This window comes from Anoplolepis gracilipes, chromosome 7 (assembly GCF_047496725.1).
Source record: "Anoplolepis gracilipes chromosome 7, ASM4749672v1, whole genome shotgun sequence".
Classification (NCBI taxonomy): domain Eukaryota; kingdom Metazoa; phylum Arthropoda; class Insecta; order Hymenoptera; family Formicidae; genus Anoplolepis; species Anoplolepis gracilipes.
The window spans coordinates 13,957,350-13,977,863 of record NC_132976.1 but is presented as its reverse complement, the minus strand read 5'-3'; the positions used below and the strand labels follow the sequence as shown (position 1 = coordinate 13,977,863).

The 20,514-nt window shown below is 34.1% G+C and overlaps 2 pseudogenes; both read right to left on the bottom strand.

Annotated features, from left to right (window-relative positions):
• Positions 1–2,319: 2,319 nt before the first annotated feature.
• Positions 2,320–3,746, bottom strand: LOC140667637 (uncharacterized; annotated as a pseudogene).
• A 2,886-nt stretch (positions 3,747–6,632) lies between these two features.
• On the bottom strand, positions 6,633–18,101 carry LOC140667721 (uncharacterized; annotated as a pseudogene).
• Positions 18,102–20,514: the final 2,413 nt, after the last annotated feature.

Sequence of the window (20,514 nt, the reverse complement as noted above, 5' to 3'; positions counted from 1 at the left end):
AAATATAGTTAAGGGAATTTATGCCCCTTCCTCGTTCCTCCTAATACTGATAATAAAACCTTGTTAATTTCTACAGTCGTACTATTACTACAACCAATTTAAGTCCTATTATTTTAATACTATTGTCAATTTTTTATTTATTTTAATACTATTGCACTTATTGTCGATAGTATTCCATACTATCTTGTTCTCGGTTTCTCTCGTTATTCTTATTAGTTTTGTAATTTAACATATAAATTAACCAAGAACTGTTTCCCCAAATAAAAATAAGATATTAACGTCCTCGTGGGGGTTCTTAGTGGATCCTGCCACTCTCAAGAAAACTAAGTCAGGCGCCAGAGTAAACAAACGGCGCCGTAACCATCGTACAGTCAGAGTCGCGGCCAGGGTCTTAGCAGATAGAAATTTCATAATAGATTTTTCAAAAATAAATGTAGAGTTATTTAATTTACTTATAGCTAAGCAAACAAACTTACAAACTAACACTGACATTTCCCCTCCTATTTCAATAAACACTCCTCCTCCCTTTCCTGCTTCAAGAGAGCCGAAATCATCCCGCTCACCTGACCCTTCTCTTCGCATCACCATCGATCCTCCTCCCTTTCACCCCATAGTATCATCCTCTTACGAATACCCCTCCCCATCTCCTCTCGATTTACCGGACCCTTCCAAGGAAACTCCCTCTACCTCTGAACCCCCACGTCCACCCTTTACATCCACCCTCATCAGCTTCTACCATCATCTTGGATGATTTACCCCTCTGATTCTCAAGAAAAATCAAATAAAATTTGGGAGACCCTTCGTGAGGTTGCCGAGGTCGTTGTCGACCTCGAGAAAGGAAACGCAAGTTCCACCGAAAGGGAACAACCCAATAATTCCGAACATCAAGAAGTTGCTCGCCTCTCTCCTCTGGATCCTCTCCAATATTTACTCAATAACCTCTCAGAGATCCGACATCCCCTTCCAGACGGCTCGTATACAACCGGGTCTGGCCCCATCAACTTAGAAACCCTGTACTTCGTCCTTATATCTAACCCTGCGCGATCCGTTATCCCGTGGTTTCTCCCTGGCTATAGATATCCCCTCGCCGTTCCAATAGAGGCTCTCTGGAAGAAATTTCCCCCTTCCACGATTAGTTTTCAGGAATTATAATTCCTTCCCTGCCCTTTCCCTTAAAAATTTAAAAATTATTGTATAAATACTAGTCAAATAATAAGTCCCTTTTTGCCCACTTCCAATTTATCTGACTGACGTCCTTCCGAATTAATGTAACACCCGTGAACTCCCACACACTCACACACACACACACTCAGCCCATTAATAAGTTAGATTAACCTAATTATAATGTTAATAAATTTTTAAATCTTATATATATATTTTCATTTTTTTTTATCAATAAATGCATAAAATTAAAATTTTAATCGATTAATACAATTTATTAACCCTTTCAAAAATACATTCCCTGACTCTTAGATCGCACAAGGTCCCGTCTCGCGTAACAGGGATTAAATTCTCTTACCGAAAAGGGACCACTGAACGAACGGCCTACTGACCCAATAAAAGAGATCCTCAAGGTCTTTGATCAGGTCCGGCCTTGCACAGTTCGTTTGAGTTGAGAGCGTTAAGATTCTAATGCGTTTCGACAGGAGTAAGTTCCGTCCTTCCGTTATCTCTTCCTTTTTCCGAGTCTGGACGTAACAGTACCATTAAGTCGCATTAAGTTTGGATATTGACAAAAGCAGAATCGTTTCTTGCTGTTGGAGATAGATTCGGAATATCTGCTAGCACAGCACATTTTTGTTTTCAAAACATAATAAAAATATTAGCATCATTATTAGGAACATATATCAAGTGGCCAAATACAGAAAATGTACAGAATATATTAGTGAGGTAAGTAATATCATATATATATATATATATATATATATATTTAATATAAAATAATAAATATAAAATTATATAATTTATATTATCAATTAGATAATTAGATATATGAACTGTGTGTGAAGAAATTCTGCTATTTCTTAACAAAAATAACTATGCATTTTAAAAAAACAATCTTTGGTAATTGAAGATAGATTTGATATATATTACACTTTTTCTCTATCTAAATATACCTATAAATTAAACGCAAATAGTATTACACTTTTAATATTCAAATTAAACATAAAATTAATATTTATTTTTTTAATATTTATTTTTAAACTAATAATAAAAACTAAACAAAAATTCACATTTATAATTTTTCAAATTGTATTTTTTAAAGTGAACACAAATTAAAATTTTTTCAAAATAAAATAAAAAAATTAACATAAAATATTATGACTTATTTTTTAAATAATCGGTTAAATCTGTTAACATTTTATTTCGTTCTTTTTGTATGTTTATCATGTTATCAACTGATTCATGTAATTTTTTGGTCTCTTCCAATTTATCTTTACCTATTTCTACTAAATCTTTTCGAAATGCGTTATAATTTCGTTTCACAACTCTTTTATTTTTTATATTTTCTTTGTCATTAGAAGCAGAACTTGAATTTTCACGGTCTTTATTTGTTGATGTATTAGTTATGGCATCATCAGGATTTATTAAATCTAGAGATAAATCCAATATTTCTGGATTTATTGTTTTATCACTTTCAGTTATAACTCGCATTCTACTCAATATATAATCCATTGAAACAGTTTTATCATTATCAAATATGTTGCAAAAATTATCGTAGTATTCTCACGTAACTGTACCTCTACCAGTATTTATTGTTTTCTTATTATTGTCTTGTATTTTTAAATATGTTTTTTTTTAATTTCTAAATTTTTTATCCAATATTTCAGTAGTTATTATGTGATCATGTTTAAGAAATTCATCTTTCAACCCATAACAATTTTTTCTTGATCGTAGGATTTCTAAATTTATCTTTTCTTTTCTCGTACTCTTCTAATAATAATTTAATTACTTTGTAACGTTTCGCCTTTCCCGACGTCTCGGACAATGCTCGTCGGTTCCAGAATTCGGGACAAGGACAGGCACGGCAGATGATAGACTCCCTTTCTTTTACCGTTCTTAAACTGGTTTATTCTATTTATACAATGCTATTCGTAGACACGGTATTTACAAACGCGCAGGGATGAGATATATACAGGGTCGGTATGTACAGGCTGGGTCCCGTGCGGGCCGTCGGTGTTCGTCCTGGTGACGCTGGTTCGGTTGGGGGCGTCCGGGTGATGGACGACTTGGCAGTTCGGTCGGTGGCGTCCTGGTGGCGGACGACTTGGCGGTTCGGTCGGTGGCGTCCTGGCGGCGGACGGCTTGATGGGAGCGCACGACAGGCGGGCGCTTGGTTGTGCGGCCGGTGGTGTCCTAGTGGTGGACGGTTCTCTTTCTGGTCGCCTGAAGACGGGCGGATTGGTTGGTGTCGTTCGGAAACGGACGGATGTCAACGTTATTCGCCCGGAAACGAGCGGTTTGCTTGTGAGCGTCCGGAAACGGATGGTTTCTAGCTCTTGCAAGGGACCGAAGGCCGGGGACGCCCGGTCGGTTCAATGAGAACTCCCGTTGTCCGGAGGATGGTCGAAAAGGAGCCGGAGGCCGGGGACGCCCGGTCGGTTCAACGAGAACTCCCGTTGTCCGGAGGATGGTTGCTAAAGGGCCGGAGGCCGGGGACGCCCGATCGGTTCAACGAGAACGTCCGTTGTCTGGAGGATTGTATAGGAATAGTCGCTTGTGTCTGGAGCCTCGTAAATATACATTAAATAATATATATTTAAAAAATATGTATATATATTTTTTAAATACTATACACACACAGAGTATATATACATATATATATAAAAGATCAAAAATATTTTTGTATTTTGCTTTTCTAGAATTTAGAGTATCGCTCTCGTGGGATACCGGGAGTAATTGGTGCCATTGATGGTTGCCACATCCCGATAATGCAACCACATCATAATCCAACAGATTATTACAACAGAAAAAGTTTTCATAGTGTCATTTTACAAAGCGTATGCGATAATAAAAGAAGATTCATAGATGTGCACATAGGTGTGCCAGGAAGATGTCACGATGCACGCGTTTTTAGAAATAGCCCTCTTTTTCAAAATATCATGTACCACAATTTAATTCCGGATACACATCATTTAATCGGCGATTGTGCTTATCCATTAAGTAGATTTTTGATGGTACCATTTAGAGATAATGGTCACTTATCGAACAAGCAAATTATATATAATAAGAGATTAAGTTCTATTCGATCTACAATTGAACAAACTTTTGGCTTATTAAAAGGTAAATTTCGAAAATTAAAATACTTAGAAATGTACAATATGGATTTGATAAACTATGCAATCCGCGTGTATCTTGCACAATTTTATATTAATAAAAGAAGATGACTATAATGATTATTTTGAAGAAGCTGAAGAAAACAATATTGAGAATGTTGAAAATGAAGATTACAATGAAAATAATGAAATAGAAAATCAAGATAGTATAAGAAATATAATCGATAATGGCAATGAAAAAAGAAATGCTGTTGTAGAATATGTATGTTGTAACAAAAAAAAATGTAGAGAATACAACTTTAACAAACATTTAATATTATCTAATTTATTTATTAACTTACATTAATTATTATTATAATCTTAGAATTTTTTGCTTTTACTTGCCATTATCAGTTCCTGTTGCAGCTCCTGTTGCAGTTTCTGTTGTAGTTTCTGTTGCAGCTTCAAATTCCAATTGTGAAGCATTCTGATTCATGTAATTTGATGCAAAAATAGGATCTATATAAATAAAAATTACAATTAAATTAACATTCAAATAAAAGATTATTTAACGTTTTGAATATATGTATATACTAAAGTGATGAAACAAAATAACAGCAAATTTAATATTTTGTGATATATGTATGTTATATCAATTAGAGACAAATAATGTCATTTTTCTATACAATCACCTCCTTTTTAATATATTTCTTATACCATTGCACTAACTTTTTAATTCTATAGAAAAAATGTTTTTGTCAGAAATGCATCACTTCGTAGAGCATTTTTCAAAGAACTCGATTCTTGAATTTACAAGAACGTATTGAATTCGCAAGAGAAACTTCTGAAGGTCTTTTTGAGAGAACAAACGAGAATAATGATGAAGTCAAAGAAGCAGTACATTCTTGACTAAAAGTACAAAAACATATTTCTTTTTCTAATAAAATAAAGAAGTTGGTGCAATGGTGTAAGAATGTATTGAAAACGAGAGTGATATAAGAAAATAACATATTATTTGTATCTTTAATTGAAGTATATATCTTGAGATATAAAATATTTACTATTACTTTTATTCGTATTTTTTCATGTATATCTGCTGTTTCTGTTACATTGTAAATGATACCATCAATAAGATATTGTTTTTCTATGTAAGCCATAGTTAAATTAGTACTCTGTAACATGTAATAAACGCATAAATTTGGTATGTAATAAACAAATTTTTTAAATTTTTATATTAAGTGTCGCATAACTATGAAAATTTGTAAATAGAAATGATATAAATATGTAGTCATATAATAAATCCTATTTTTATGATAAAAGATAACTAATTCTTTAAGATGCAACATTTATTTACTGGAATTTTTTTTTTAAATATTAATTTTTTGTATATATTTACTTTTTATGTACAGGTTATAGAAGTTTCAAGAGGTTAACTTACGCGTGTTTACGCGGGAGTACATGGAAGTTGAACATTGATAAACGGTAGTGAGCGGTAGTGAGCGACAAAAATTTACGCTCTCAAATATGGCGACCGCTCACTGTGAGCGACAGAGAGAGCACTTGCATACAGTATACAAATCTAGTGAGCATAGTTAGCAGCTATTTAGCGTTCACTGAGCGGTTGTTGTACTGGATGCACCCAATAGCCTTCACCGCTCCGCTCAACGGTTTTGATTTTGATTAAATTCTATCGTTTCTTGAATACGAGAATTTTATACTAATTTTGCGGTTTGATTTTAAACATCTAAAATAATTTGATTATTAGATTACATCAATGATTGCACGTATTGGATTTTTTTCTATAAATTAATATAAATATTTTTTATATGATCAAAAGTAAATAAATACGTTTTGAGGCTTAATGAAATATTAGCCGAAATGTTGTACTTTTTATTTTTATACTAGAGAAAGAAAGAGAGTATACATAGATGCTGTCTTTCAAAATTAATACCAAAAATTATTACATTAAAGGATATTTTTCCATGTTTTAAAGAGAAAAATATTTTATTATAATAAGAGAATTGTTTTTATTTATTAATTTATAGTTATCATTTAAAAATACAAATCTATATTCTTATGTTCTATATATCATATTATAATATATAACTTTTAAGAAATTTTAGACATCAATGTTAATAAAATAAATTTTGGAGGTAGTCCATTATACCCCGCATGAAAAGCATATCACGAAACTCTAGGCTTTTACTAAATCAATAATCTCATCTATTTAAACTATTATTTTATAATAAACTTGTGTTTTTTCTTATAGTGGATATTCCAAATAATATTTTTAGTAAAAAAAAGATCGATTTATTTTTTTTTAATATGTTGAAAACTTGCTCAATGCTTACGTTGGCCGTTCTACCCCACCTTCCTCTATATATATTTCTGGTGGCATAAAATTCGTATAGCAGTATGTAAAACGCAAAAATGTTTAAAATAATCTGCATTCAGATATTTGTCTAAAATAATAGGACCTAAATATAAGAGAAATATTCTGTATTCTGTGGCCTTCTAACGGTCTAACTCATTAATACTCCGTGGGCGACGTGCAAATTCAATGGGTATGTAATTATGTAATCCTATTATGTCTCTTGATAATTCTTGTATATTTGCTGCACTTAATTGTGAAATTTGATGGCCTTTAATTTATAGATTCAGTATTTTTTTCATAACTCCTAAGCAAATTGAATGCATATAATCTAATGGAAAATTATTTATCATATCTAGAGCTAAATTTTCGAAAGGTAAAATGCAGATGTGGTGCTCTTCATTTTCTCGAGTGCGAAAATTATTATTTGTTCTCAGTGGAGCATTTTTTCATCCAAGAAAACTATTTTATGATTAATATAATAACCCTCGCAAAAACATTTAGCACAGCCAAAATATACATTATTTCCTTTTGATCCAGTTACAAAGGATTTGGCAGGAACATCACAAATAATTGCTCTAATCGTTACACGGTAATTTTTATTTTTAAATAAAAATTCTTCCTCATGAAGCAAACGATATTCATTACAAAATTCTTCTAATAAATCTTGTGCTCGTGTAGGTTTTTTATAACCGTGAAAAGCAGCAATTAAAAACGGTTCCGTAACGTAATGAATATTATAGATTTGGCCAAGTATAGGCCATAATTGACTTTGAGAACTTTTTGCAAGTGGTAAGCCGTCGATATTAATATTAATTTCTATTGTACTATTAGTGATATTTTTATAATATTCTAATTTTTCTTGTAATACTTTTTCCAGACCATAATAAAAGTAATGGCCACTCTCGAATAATTGTGTTTTTGAGTGTACCTAACAATGTTCGAGCATCACTGGGCAAATCATGGTAACCTTCTTTCCGCAAAATACACAATAAGGCTGTCAGAGATTTCTGAGTAATATTATATTTAGTAGCCCAGATATGCAACTGTTCCTTTAAAGTACCTTTTTGTTCATCTCTATTATTATACAATAAATTCAAATTTTCTATTTCATTATCATCTGATTCAATATCATTTGTTTGTATACATTGTACATCTACTTCAGAAAACAATTGTATTGTACTATCATTTTGATTTTCGGCAGAGCATTTTATATAAGAACAATCTTGTTTGCTATCATTACTTTTTGGAAAGTTAACAGAAATATTGTCTTTTTGTGCCGTTAATAATCTGTGATTTTGTTGTCTGCGCGACAATTTTCTAAATTTTTTAGTTTGTTGGCATTATGCTTTTATACGTTTTATTCTTTGTGTAAACCTATTATTCAATAAAGTTTAATGACTATAAGACTGTATAAATTTAATAACTATATAAGACAATATTATAATATACATATACGACACTGTTATATAAATCTCTAATAATTATATCCCAATAAAATTTAAATGCAGAATGAATCTCACGTTAGATACATAAATAAAATTAAATTTATTAAAAATATAATTTTAGAAATTGAAATTTTTATATATATTCTTTGCACCTTATTTATAAATAAAAAAATAAAATAAAGTCAAATGAAATAAAATAAGTAAAAATATATATCATGAATGAAACAATATAAATATAAATATTTGATTGACTAAAAAGTAATATCTTTTTTTTGTAGACGACGTTTTTGTGTTATTCAATACAAAGCACTGTTTCTAAGTTACAAAATATACATATTCTGAAAGCTAATACTTCAGCACGCGATTTAAAAAAATATCACATTTGGTTAAGTTTTTTTTAATTGACCTTATTTTTAAAATGAATGACAAGAAGATATTTCCGAACAATTATGCTTTTTTATTTTTGCAAAAAAGAAAAATGTGAGATAAACGTTAAAAAAAATTTCCTATTGCGATTTGTATTACACATTTTATAGTTTAAAAATAATATATTGAAAAACGTAAAAACTTCGTTTATTACAAAAAAATTACTTTTTGATCAATCCAATACATAAATAAAAATAATATTATGTAAATGTAAAACATGATTACTAGATGATCAAAAAGATCTATTTTAGTAATTAAAAGTTAGAATAACTTAATTAATACATAAAACACTGCATAAAGCGCTAATATTGACGAGAGTAATAAATCAATCAATATATATAATATTTAATCGGGACACTATATATATATATATATATATATATATATATACATTACTCAAAAGAAAATAGGGAACTTTTCATACGTCAAAAAATAAGCTATTTTCAAACTATTGTAACTCAGTGAAAAATCATCGTACGCAAATTTAAAAAAAATGTATTTTGAAGCTTGAAGTTTCAACTTTAACATGCAATCGATAATTTTCTTAAAAAATTTTATTTTCTCAGTACTATCCCTTAAAAAAGCGCGCACAGTTTTTTTTCTTAAAATTACGTATTTTTGACGCTCTGTAGCTAGATAAGAAAAATTCTCTTGACAATCTTAAGTCAATTTCCATAAAATACAATGTTTTACCTACAAAATGCTTTTTTAAAAATTTTCTTACGATTTTTTTTGGCCGAGTTACATGACTTTGAAGCTAAACTTGCGTTTTTCAGAAAAATTGACGATACTCGGCGAAAAATCATCATACAAAAATTTAAAAAAAAGCATTTTGAAGCTTAAAGCTTCAGCTTTAACATGCTATCGATAGTTTTAGAAAATTTTTTTATCTTTTCAGTATACCCTAAGAAAAAGAAACACTGTTTTTTTCATAAAATTACTTATTTTTGACATTCTGCAGTTTTATAAAAAAATTGTTCTCGGAAAATTCAAGTCAATTTCCATAAAATATAACACTTTACCTACAAAATGCTTTTTTAAAAATATTTCGACGATTTTTTTTGGCCGAGTTTAGAGACATGACTTTAAAGTCAACCTTAAATTTTATTGAAAAATGACATTCTCCGCCGGCATTAGCATTACCCAATATGCACCACGTGGAGGTTGCCGGTCGGATTTTGCACATTACGTGTATGCGTGCGTGCGTGCGTGCGTGCGTGCGTGCGTGCGTGCGTGCGTGCGTGCGTGCGTGCGTGCGTGCGTGCGTGCGTGCGTGCGTGCGTGCGTGCGTGCGTCACAGCAAAGATAAGGACTCCTCAGTTCGTCACTTCCGCAGTATTTAACGACTCCAAACCCTCTCTGCTGTGTGTATATGTGTGTCTGTTTAGTATTGTGTATTTCCTCCTCTTTGCTCAATTACCGCTTGCAGACGCTCTCGCATATTTATACACCTCTCGGTTTTATCATTACATTACGGTAATGACGCTCGTATACGTAATTGGCGTCGTCGAAATGAACGATACGATCGGCGTTGTGTTATGCTAGTGCAGGCACATAACGGCGGTTCGATTATGGTATGGGGGTGTATATCAATGAGAAGACGGACGGACTTGATAATTCTGCCACCTCCATCAATAACAAGTGTGCGATATGTAAATGAAATCCTGCGACCTCACGTTTTGCCTCTCCGTTCTTTACGTCGCAATTTCATATTTATGCAAGACAACGCTCGTCCTCATACGGCGAACATAACTCGCCGTTTTCTTGAAGAACACAATATTATATTGCTGGACCATCCTGCTAATAGCCCGGACTTAAATCCAATCGAGCACATATGGGACGAAATGGAACGACGATTAAGACGTCGCGATCAACAGCTGCAAAATTTAAATGATTTAGCGGACATGTTAACACAAATTTGGAACGAAATTCCGGAATTTGATAGAGAGATGTATAAATATGCGAGAGCGTCTACAAGTGGTAATTGAGCAAAGAGGAGGAAATACACAATACCAAACGCACGCACACACCCACACACACACACACGCGCACACACACACACCCACACCCACCCTGCCCCCGCCCCCACACCCACACACACACACATACACACACACACACACACACATCATGTGCAAAATCCGACCGGCAATCTCCACGTGATGCATATTGGGTAATACTAATGCCGGCGGAGAATGTCATTTTTCAATAAAATTTAAGGTTGACTTTAAAGTCATGTAACTCGGCCAAAAAAAATCGTCGAAATATTTTTAAAAATGCATTTTGTAGGTAAAGTGTTATATTTTATGGAAATTGACTTGAATTTTCCGAGAACAATTTTTTTATAAAACTGCAGAATGTCAAAAATAAGTAATTTTATGAAAAAAACAGTGTTTCTTTTTCTTAGGGTACACTGAAAAGATAAAAAAATTTTCTAAAACTATTGATAGCATGTTAAAGCTGAAGCTTTAAGCTTCAAAATGCTTTTTTTAAATTTTTGTATGATGATTTTTCGCCGAGTATCGTCAATTTTTCTGAAAAACGCAAGTTTAGCTTCAAAGTCATGTAACTCGGCCAAAAAAAATCGTAAGAAAATTTTTAGAAAAGCATTTTGTAGGTAAAACATTGTATTTTATGGAAATTGACTTAAGATTGTCAAGAGAATTTTTCTTATCTAGCTACAGAGCGTCAAAAATACGTAATTTTAAGAAAAAAAACTGTGCGCGCTTTTTTAAGGGATAGTACTGAGAAAATAAAATTTTTTAAGAAAATTATCGATTGCACGTTAAAGTTGAAACTTCAAGCTTTAAAATGCTTTTCTTTAAATTTACGTACGATGATTTTTCACTGAGTTGCAATAGTTTGAAAATAACCTATTTTTTGACGTTGAAAAGTGTTCCCTATTTTCTTTTGAGTAGTGTATATATAGTGTCCCGATACATCTCGAAGTTACACATATATATATGTATATATATATATATATATATATATATATATATATATATATATATGTGATTTCGAAATGTTATCTTACACTCGACATTGGCCGATTATTTTTGGACAAATTTTATATATTTTGAAAACTTTATTTGAAACTCGAAGAAAAATAAAAGTTTACAAAATACATAAAATTCATGCAAAAGCGAACGACCAATGTCCGTCGAGCGTGATGAGATAACATCTCGAGGTCATATATACAGGGAAGAGTCATAGAAAAGTCTGAGAACGGTCAAATATTTCGAAAATGAAACGTTTCTGAGAAAAATGTTTCCAACCAAAGTTGTAGGGTTTTAAAAGTTCTATTCAATGATCATATCCGTTTGACCTTGAGTGGAGGGGGTCAAGATGAGGTCAAGGCCAACATGATTTTTTTAAATGGAACACCCTATTTTTTATTACATATTCTTGTAGCTTATTACGCGAGCTTTCCGAAACACGATAATAAAATGTTTTTTCATTAAATATTTTTCGAGTTATAAGGCTTCAAAGTTGCAGTATTTTGATATAAAATACAAGATATCTCGTAAAATATTCATTTCTCGATTATCTTACCCTAATATTTTTATGCATATAATGAGACAAATCAATTGGTGTAAAGAAAACACATAGTTATCTTTAAGAAAAAAATCTGAATTTGCAATTAGCAGTTACACATTTTTACTTTAACATAATTATGTATTTTAATAGTACTGAAGTTGGCACAAGAACTAAGAACGGCGATGCTGCTGTCTTCATTGTTGCTCTTGGATGTGCCAACTTCAGCACTATTTCTCATTATTGCTCGGCGTCACTTGAGCAAATCGGCTGTAAAAAGAAGCACGAGCGTATGTTATTTATCTATCACTGTGTTATAGCGCTTGGTACAACATTTATTCATGCTTCCTTATTTTCTTTAATATTATTATATTGTATTACGTATAATAAATGCGATATTAATTTCTAACGATTTTTCAATAAGTTTTTTTTTAGTTTTATAATGCGACGACATTTAACGGAATTTGAAGTAGTACGACTGATAACTCCTTTAGAAGAAGGTTACAATCAAAGACAAGTCGCAAATGTATCGGAGTAAGCCACTCTGTTGTTGGTAATGTTTATTCTCGCTATCAGGAAACTGATCAGTACCATCGACGTTCAAGACAAGGACGAAGGCGTGCTACTACTTCTAGAGAGAATAGAGCTATTGTTCGGCATGCTCGTGTTGAGCCATTTATTCACGCAAACATAATTGCAAGCCGCTTCTACAATTGTAGACAACAAGTTCCACGTCCGATTACTGCACAAACAGTCAGAAATCGATTACAAGAAGCTGATTTATAGATCTGCATTTATATCGTCCTGTACGTGTACCTATGCTTAATAGTCATCATCGCCGTACACGATTAGCGTATGTACATCTTCACGTACAATGGAATGGACGACAATGAAATAATGTTCTTTTTACGGATGAATCTCGGTTCTTTCTTCATGGAAATGACAGACGATCACAAGTATGGCAATCTGCCGGTTACAGCTTTTCATGGTGGCTCTGTCATGGTTTAAGCAGGTATATCGCAACATTTACGAACATCATTAGTCGTAATTTCATCACCTGGATTAACATCGAGAAAATACATTGATGAAATTTTACGTCCACATGTCCTGCCAATTCGTCATCGAATAAGAAGACGTTTTATACTGATGCATGACAATGCACGACTTCATACAGCAAATGTGACGCGACAATTTTTAAGAGAAAACGATATTATCGTGCTAAATCATCCAGCAATGAGCCCAGATTTTAATCCAATAGAGCATGTCTAGGATATGATTGGGCGTCGATTAAGAAATGAATATCAAACTTTAAGGACTTTGCGAGAGTTAATACACGCACTCCAACAAATTTGGCGTAATATTTCACAAGAAGACATTAGAAGATGTATTAATATGCGAGAACGTTTAGAAGATGTAATTCAACATAGAGGCGGCAATACCAGATTTTAAACATTTAATCATACACATATACACATACACATACACACACACGCGCGCGCGTGCGCGCGCCTCCGCATCAGAAGGAGTTTGGAGTCGGAAAATACTGCGAAAGTGACGAATCGCAGGATTTCATCTCTGTATGCAAAACACACATTTTTGTACGCGTACACACACATATACAACAAAAACACACACAAAGAAGCGTAAATCCGACCGTGCAACCTCCACATGGTACGTTTTGGGCGTAACGCTAATGCCGGCGGTATTTGATTTTTTCGATTATTACCTGATTTGAGTTTTCGAGATATAAAGAAAACAATTTTTTAACGATTCGTCTTTTTGCACGAGTAATTCTGATACATTTTACTTGTAAATTTTGTAGAATTCATAAAATTTTGCGAGTTTTTTCGTTAAATTGTATCAATTTCAATGAAAGAGGATAAAAGGTGTAATTTCTTTTTAATTTTTAAACAACAATTACGATTTGAGAATGGATATTTAGTGAAAAATCAATAAGCACATTTTAAAGTGCCAACTTTTCTCTTTAATTTGCTTTTTGACCATCATTGTATGATAATTTCTTCAGAAATTATGAACGTTTGAAGTCAAAAAGTCGATTTTACTTCAATAGCGAATATCTTGGAGAAAAAAAATCGTAGGACATTTTTTTAAAAAAGTAAATTAAGGTAAAACTCTAAGGAACAAAGGCAAAACTCTGTTCTTTAAAGTCCAATTAATAGAATTGTTCTACAAATTTTTCTTTAGTCGGCATTTGTTGCCAAATTTTTTAAAAATTTGTACAATTGACGGACATCACTTCTCTGGATTATCTTACCCTAATACTTTTATGCACAGAATAATGAAACGAATTAATTGGTGTAAAGAAAACATAGTTATCTTTAAGAAAAAATCTGAATTCGCAACTAGCAGTTACACATTTTTACTTTAACGTATGTGTTTTAATTACGCCAATTCATTTATAAAATGTTCATAGTGTGAAAAAATTTTATGTTTTCAACGTTTTTATATGAATTTTCGTCCACAATATTGTGAAAACATGAAAATATTTTATATCACATGATAGAATGTTTTTACTATATACATTTTGTGTACAAACATTTATATATTGTGTGAAAAATATAAGTACTATATGATTGCAAAACTGATTTTGTTTAATATTTAAACAGTCTTAAAATTTCCTTAATTTAAAAAAAAACGGAATTCATTAAAAAAAATAAATAATGAGTAAAAAAGTATTTATTATATATCTTACATAAAGAAAAAAAAACGAAGCAGCGGGACTCGAACGCTCGCAATCGACGCAAAAAATATCGGGACGGTAGTTTCAATTCTCTCGGCTACGCCGCCTTCTTGCTAAACAGTCTAACTTTACCGCTAATGTGGGGCCGAGCTCCGTGAGCCTAACTTTGCTTTACGATTTCTTCTAAACTAAGGCCCATTGACGCAAATCCCTTTAAGGTTTTTATCCCTTACCTTTAAGCTATTGAATGCGCTAAGACTCATTAAAAAAGCGATTTTCAAGTTGGCGTCATCTCCTTGTTAGTTGTATCAATGCTCAAATAAAAAAGTCTAATAACGACAAACGAGGAGAATTTCTTATAACCGGAGCCTAACCTTATCCCGAACCTTGGTGACGAGCGACATCCGCGGCATCGAGAAAGGCGTAACGTTACAATCGTTGGAGGAAAATTTATCGTGGAAAAAATTGCGATTCTGATAAAGGGATCTGTACTCTCTCATTATATTTTTATGAGTCTTACACCATCCCGTTTGCTTACGAGATCTGAAAGATCTCAAGTTTCATGGTTGATTGAAAAACATCACAATCTGCAATGGGAAGATGGAAACATTCCATACTACATGGCCAAACGTTTAATCACCGATACCGTGACGTCGAAAGATGCATCTTCTTCGAGTGTATGTTAAAGGACATGAAAAACGAGAATCGTTGGCAAATTTGCTGGAAGAGGACGCAAGAATCGACTTTATCATCGAGACATTGGATGACTATGAAGACGTTCCTTCTTTAGATAAATTAGGTGCTACTCTGCGCTGCGATAAACATAAAAAATTGTGCTTTACAAAATGTATTCAAAATATTCAGTTGGTAGTCGAATCATCATCATAAAGGTTCGATCAATCCATATTTATAATAAACTATTGTTAAAATACATGTGTGTTATTATTTTTTTTATCCTCTCCTTGTAGCATGTATTATATATATCTGTGCAGTGAATATTATATTACAGTATGTGATGCATTTTTCTGTTAGTCAACATCTTTAAACATGTAGTTCATTTATCGATCAATGACCGATCATGTTCGTTTTTAATGTTGATCGAGGTTCGTTTAATGTTGATCGACGTTCGTTTGATGTACGATAGTGGTTCAAACATGGTTGAATCATTGTTCATTGCGATTCGATAGATGTTTGTTTGATGTTGATCGACGTCCATTAAATGTTGATCGACGTTTGTTTGATGTACGATAGTGATTCAAACATGGTTGGATCGATCTGTCGTAAGTATTATATATCTTATCCATGTATACATCTGTGTGGTGAACATTACATTTCAGTACGTGATGCAGCTGCATTTGGTATTATATTTCGATTTATGATATTAAAATATTTAACGTTTTTTGGACAGTACGAATAATTGATTTTTTTTGTTTGTTGTAACTGATTATGGTACATTTAATGTTCACTCGATGTTCGTTTCATGTACGATAGTGGTTCAAACATGGTTGGATCGATGTTTATCGCGGTTCAGTAGATGTCTGTTGGATGTTTATTTGATGTATGATAGGGTTCAAACATGATTGGATCGATGTTTCAATCGATGTTGATCAATATTCAATAGATGATTCTGATGCTTATTTGATTGTGTTACTATTCAATTATTATAATTATCTGTATGAATGCTGTGCGAAGCGACAGTTGTCTTTTCACACGTCAGCTTTTAATTTTTTTATCAGCTGTAAAGAGTAAGCATTCGTACTAATTCTTATGTTATGCACATCTCCAACTCTTTTTTACCGAAACGATACTTAGCTCCCGTTGGAGCTGTTATAAAGTGTCAGGCAGGTTTTCTCGACGCCATTTTCAAAACCGGGTATCATTGCCTGGAACTTCCCCGGGAAATCGAGAGGGGATACCGTTGGTTGGGACTTCGCTGGACGCAGGAATTGGCCCGCGCCTTATTTTAGGCGTTACTGGATATTTTATTCGTAGATATAAGTAGTTTTTATTATATTTATATGCTCTTATTTATAATATATTTATATTGATACGTTTAAAATATATTTATATTTATAAATTTTTATAAATTTTCAATACAGCAACCGCCCAATCCCGGGATACATAAATATAGCCCACATGTATGAGGTGCGCTGGGTGGGGTGACACCTGTTTGGACACGGAACGATTGGACACCAAACAATTGGACACGTAGTATTGGACACGTTCAGATTGGGCACCGCACGATTGGACACACACTTTGCACGATTGGACATTGCACGATTGGACACCGCATGATTGGACACATACTTTGCACGATTGGACACTGAACGATTGGACACTAAACGAGTGGACACTGAACGATTGGACACCGCACGATTGGACACCGTACATGGAAACTTTATCTTGATATATATTTTCAATATTTTCTTTTATTATAAATACACACACACACATACGGGGGCGGGGTGCAAGGCGAGCCCTCCGGCCCTTCCCCTCCCGCACCCACCCCGTCCACCTCGCTTTGCGTGGAAAGTTGCAAACCCATGTAAACTTTGCTTTGTCTTGCAATGTACATACAAAGCGAGGTGTCCAATCGTGCAGAATGCGTGTCCAATCGTACGGTGTTCAATCGTGCGGTGTTCAATCGTTCAGTGTTCAATCGTTCAGTGTCCAATCGTGCAGTGTCCAATCGTTCAGTGTCCAATCGTACAATGTCCAATCGTGCGGTGTCCAATCGTCCAGTGTCCAATCGTTCCGTGTCCAAACGGGATCCTCGCCGCTGAGTGCGGGCCTACCGCCGGGAGTGTGAAGAATGAGAAGATTTGTGAGGCGAAAACACTAGTGCCCGCGCCATAGCCGAAGAGTATCTCTACATGTGGAGAGATATATTTTACCTCCGCAGATTATTCAGGGAGGAGCATTATTGTAAGTATCTCTATATAATATATATATGCGAATTTTTTATAAAATATTTTTAATATATTAATAAAGAAGTTTATTTTTCTGTTACAAAAGCTGCCGCGCTGAAAACTGATTTTTTATATATTTTATATTATATTTTATATTATATATCATATTTTATATATTATATCTTTTAGATTATATTATTTTATATTCTGAAATTTAAAATACACTTTTTGAATAAAAATTTATGTTAAACATGTATATTGCTTGCGCCTCATTCATCTATCCTTCTGCCACCATATATTATATAATTAATAATAAATTATTATTTAATTTATAAAAAATTGCTACTAAAATGAATATAAAAATTTATTTCCTCGTGCACCTTAGCCTTCATCTTAACGCGCCTCCGCTATCCTTTCCTTTCACCATCCTTCTTTCCCTCACTATTTTACCGCCATGTCGTATTGTACTTTCCTTTTCCCACCACGTGCGCTCTCTTTGTCCTACGCCATGCAAAATGCATATAGCGATCTCCTTTTTCCACCACGTGCGCTCTCCTTGTCTTACGCTATGCTAAACGTATATAACGCTCACCTTTTTCCCCACATCATGCTCTTCTTATCCTATGCCTTGCAAAATGCATATAGTGCTCTCCTTATCCTATCCTACCACACGTCTATCGTGTTGCGAATGCCTATCGCGCCATCTCTCTCTACCGCGTTACGAACACTTATCGTGCTGTTTCTCTCTATCCCTCTTTTTACTCGCAGACCCATCGGTTAGCCGCGGACTTCTCCCCCCACTCCGCAAAACCCTCATTTACCGGTTGCGCCGCGGACCTCTCTCCCCTCTCCACAGGCCTCTCGCCTACTGGCCGCGCCGCGGCCCCGCGTGACGTCATCCCCCGTGCCCCCCTTGCTCCCGCATTCTCCTCGAGCTCCTAGGTTAGAAACGGTTTCTAACACCTACTGACAACAGTTCGAACATTTAATAAATTTAAAAAAAATGAAAAACTATGAAGTCTTTCATTTAATTTATTATTTTATTCATTAATTTGAGTACCCTCTATTTTAAAGTTTAAACGTTTAAACCTTTTGATAGAAACATTTTTCAAAAAAATATTTCAGATAACAGTTGCTTGTTTTTTCCTGTAGAATTCAAATATATAACCATTTATACGAGGTATTATTTGAAATTATAAAGTTATCCCTCGCCCCTTTTAAAAGGAGAGCGAGAGCAAATTGGTGTTTACAGTTAGATAGATAGAAAGACCCTTTGAATACATGAAACTTTGTCATAAACAATTTTTAGATCCGACAAATATTTTCTGAGATATTGCCTTGTAACACTTTAGGAGGGTTACTCTATATATATTATTCATAAGGTAAATACAGAGAGTTCTAACTCAGGGATCTGAGGGGAGTGAGGTAAACGGGGGAACCGCTTACCTCACCCTCCGTGGGTGGAGGAGGAGGATACCAAATGTCTCCGGATTGAGGGGGAAGGGGGGTACAGATGGTTCTGCAGATGGAGGGTGGTGGAGTGTCCTTTCCGACTGATTGTGGAGGTTAGGTCTGATGGTGAGAAAGAGGAATGTCAACTGTTATAGGTAAATTATTCCCCCTCTGTTTACCCATAATGTATATTTGCAGTAAATAATTAGACTAATAATAATAAATATATATAAATTTTTTATAATATCCCCACGGTAACGACGCGATAGGCGTTCACAACGTGATATAGAGAGACGGTGCGATAGGCGTTTGCAACGCGGTAGAAAGAGACAGTGCTATAGGCGTTTGCAGTGCGGTAGAGAGAGACGGTGCGATAGGCGTTCGCAACGTGGTAGAGAGAAACGGTGCGATAGACGTTCGCAACATGATAGAGAGAGACAATGCTATAGGCGTTCTATATGGCGTAGGACAAGGAGAGTATGATGTGGTGTAAGAAGGAAGGCGCTGTATGTGTAGGACAAGGAGTGCATGATGATAGGAAAAGGAGAGCATGATGGTAGAAAAAGGAGATATGGGTGCGAGAGAAAGAATAGAGAGGAAGGAGGATAGCGGGAAGGAGAGCGCGTATGGTGAGAAAAGGACAGCATTATAGGCGTAAGACAAGGAGAGTATGAGTATGTGTAAGGAAAGGAGACAGCATGATGGTAAGGAAAGGAGAGAGCAAAGGAGAAGGCTACAGTAAAAGAAATATAAATGTAACTTATTATATAATATATGGGAAGAAGGATAGGATTTGATAAGGAAGATGCAAAGCAATATACAAGGTGTCCCTGAATTGCCAGATCAACTCTCGTGGGTAGATAGAGCGTGTTAAACTGAAAACAAAAGTTTTATATCATTTTGCTAAATTCACAATAATTAATGAGATATAAATTAATAAAGATCGGACAATCCGTGCCAGTATAAGCGCGCGGCGCGAAGAAGCCTCCTGCTTGTTACTTGATACTAAGCGCGCGACGAGACAGTAGGCGGAGCGCTCTACAAAGGACGTACAAAGAGCGTACTGAAAGACACACGTACAGTGCGCGCTGCGTTTATGTCTTGCCGCGCGCCTAGTATCAAGTAACAACTGGGAAGTTTCTTCGCGCCGCGCGCTTATACTGGCACGGATTGGCCGATCTTTATTAATTTATATCTCATTAATTATTGTGAATTTAGCAAAATGATATAAGACTTTTGTTTTCAGTTTAACGCGCTCTATCTACCCACGAGAGTTGATCTGGCAATTCGGGGACACCTGTATATGTTTAACATATATAATTTTTTATTCAAAAATGTGTTTGCATACATATAATGTGTGTGTGTTTGTATGTGTGTTAAAATTATTATAATACTAAAAATTTTAAAAATATAAAAA